Here is a 3,093-nt window from a genome sequence, read left to right on the forward strand (position 1 = left end):
ACCCACCATGCACAGCTTCTCTATTTAACACAAGGCGTAATCTGGGAACTTAAGTCGTCTTAAGTCGCCTAAAACCGTCTTAAGTCACCCAAAAATAGCCCTAAGTCGCTTAAAATTGCTTCAAATTTACAGCGGGCTTTGGTTAAATCGCGTTAAGTCGCCCAAACTTACGACGACTTAGGACCCAGAATAGGTCTAATACAGCATCAAAGGAGTTTCTTATCAGCTTACTTTGTCTCTCCCCCGTTTATCAGCCCATCCAAAACCTCTTAGAAAGTTGTATAATCCCAGTGCTTATAAGCAGCAGTTATACGGGGTTGACGATAACGAGTCGAAATTTATAGATCAGCCGTAGTATTCTCATCTAGAACGCTTCTTTTCTTCTGTCATTTGTTCAATACATTGCAACTTATCGAGAATTTCTCAAACAATTACAATAGAAAATCTCGTATTGGAAAGCTTTATATTAGCAAATATATAATTTTCTCTTTTTTGGTTCAACATTTATTTTCCCTCTTCTCTCTTAGCCCTTTTCACCCCAAGTAAGGCATAGCTCTTAAAAAAAAATCCTTCGGTCTTGCTCTGTTCTGAGCACGCCTCACTACCCTCTCCTCTTGTAGATTTTCGGATCTCAAGGTTTTCATAGAATGCTTTTGTCATGGCTGTCATCCACTACACAGGTCATTCCCACATGAAGCTTTACCAATGCGCCGCTAGCCAGACACGTTCGTGATTCTAGACAGACCTTCATGGCTACTACATCGGCACCGAAGAACCAACCGAAAGTCGCCAACCATACTTCACCCCGTCTAGCAGCTCTGTGCTTGCAGTAGATCTACACCCTTCAAAAGCTCTAATTTCACAGGACCCTGATAACCTGCAGCTGCAGTGTGTTTTAGGGATGGGATCATTGCTTTGTTGTTCGCTCTTTTGTCCTCTCGACCAACCATGTAAGACGTTGCAAATGTAGTTGGCTTGTTGCCCACCTACCACGACTAGGGTTAGGGGGTGAACTTTGGTAGGTTTGGTTTATCTCTTAGAATTGGACATTTATTTTATAAAAGGACAATATTTTTTTTTACTAACAGATGATATTTGAACAGCACTTGGCGCCTCTATGGCTCAAGGCGCATGCGTCCTACATTGACAGTTATTACAACATATCCGATGACCAGATAACGTTTACCAAAGGCTCATTAGGTAATGCAGTGCTTTTAAAAGTCCCGATGGTGGTTTCTGGTGTCTTGTCAGATGATACTCTACTAACCATTGAAATGATAGTGGCGAATTAATGACGTCAGTATTGGACAATCAATTGACATGATGTACAGTGATCCAAGTTATGGGGTGTCAGACAGAACCAGTTTCGTTCGATTTAGAACACCCGGTTAAAATGGCTATGGCAATAGAGCACCCTGTTTTTTTAGTACAAGCATTTTCCAAATTCCAATTCGACCTGGAAACAGTGGAGAGAAGAGCCACTCCGTGGATTCCACTGAAATTCCTATTTATTTAATTTTATTTTTATTTTTATTTTCTGGAGCTAATCTAACGAACCATGTGAAAACTGATGGAAAAGGTCTTACCGCTGGGAATATGTCTTTGCCTGACAAGTTCGTCTTCACTCTTAAGTTATCGCAGGATAACGCATTGGGCTGGTGTATTACTATACGCAAGGCGGAGGCTTCACCAAGACCGCGCACTACAGTACTCAACTGATGCTCAACCGAGGCCTTACTCTTAAAGTTTAAAAGCAGCAAAACCGAGAAACAGTTGGGATCAAGTACATGATGGTCACCATTACGAATACCGATAGAAACTTTTTTTTTCTTCTATGTGCGAAGTTAGTGCTTATAGTGAACATTGCCGGTTTTATTTGCCACTAGTAGTAATGCCATTAGTAGACACTAGCTTACACCAACTGTTAACAAGACAAAATAAGGGGACAGAGAGGGAGACCCCCAGCATAGACCTTGGGATATGTGAATTTCACTCAAGTTATTTTAAGGTGGGGCTCTACCTGAATTTGAGTGAAATTTGAAGAGGTTTTAAGAATGGATAGAAGAAAGAAAATGATTTTTGGAACACTAACAGACAGTCGATAACCACGCAAGAGCACCCCAGGTTGCTAGTGGACTAACTTGGCATCCGTGTATTAATTATTAACAACAAATTCTAATTTAAAAACTTCACCAAATCTTCAACATTTCTTATTTCTTTTAATTTTACCAATCCTTCAAGAAAGATTATTTCCTTCCAAATATACCTAAAAATCACCCAAAAATTCATAAAACACCTCAAATCATTGATTTGTGTTATGAATGGAGGGTTTTTGTATTGCTTGAAATGCAAACAAGATATTTCCATTTGACCGATTTTAAGCGGCGTAAAAACGGCTTTCAGGTGAACCCCCGCCTTAAGACGCCATGAAAATGAACGTCTGTTTCCCAAGACGTCCGCAAACCTATCAAGACGCCTGTAAATGCCACTTAGGAAAGCCATACTGAATATTTAACAGCTTGATTACAGCGACGCTGGCACGATCCGATGACTTACCATGACGTCACACTGACCGTTTGCGGACGTCTCAGGAAACCGACTTCCGTTTAAAAGATGTCTAAAAATATATTGTGAAATTCACATATCCCTGCAAATGCCCCTAACTGCCCTCTCTGTCCCTTTATTTCTCCTGGTGCCAGTCTAACACTGTAATAAGAGGATGATGTTCCCGTCCAAGGATCGTGTTTAATTGCGCTTTTACGTTAAATCATTCTTCAGACGTGAAAACGTAGGACCTCTTGCGCCAATGGCAGGCAAAGAAATCTAACTTTCATTCAAACTTAAAAGAAATCGTTAAATCAAGAATCCGCAAATAAACGAAGAAGATCCGAGTGTCAATTTTACAGTTCATTTTTGTTAGACGCTTGAGAATTGTGAGCTACTCAAAAATTTCTTTTATCTAGAAGCCGATTCTGCCGTTTTCAAGCGCTGACGCAAATTAAACTCTGTTGTGCGATTCTGATTCCCGCAACTTTCTTCAATAGAGAGATTTAAAATGGCGTTTACAGGCGGCTAATAACAAACTGACGGCAA

General features: G+C 40.3%; 1 long non-coding RNA gene across 1 annotated transcript in view; it reads left to right on the forward strand.

The window, feature by feature from the left end:
• LOC146482978 (uncharacterized) overlaps positions 1 to 1,315 on the forward strand; it is a 57,120-nt gene extending 55,805 nt beyond the window's left edge. Inside the window, exon 3 of the long non-coding RNA XR_014864019.1 lies at positions 1,089 to 1,315. This is a non-coding gene — a long non-coding RNA (uncharacterized LOC146482978). The remainder of the gene's footprint in view (positions 1 to 1,088) is intronic.
• The last annotated feature ends 1,778 nt before the right edge of the window (positions 1,316 to 3,093 follow it).

This window comes from Pavona decussata, unplaced genomic scaffold (genome assembly GCF_977016875.1).
Source record: "Pavona decussata unplaced genomic scaffold, jaPavDecu1.1 SCAFFOLD_41, whole genome shotgun sequence".
Classification (NCBI taxonomy): domain Eukaryota; kingdom Metazoa; phylum Cnidaria; class Anthozoa; order Scleractinia; family Agariciidae; genus Pavona; species Pavona decussata.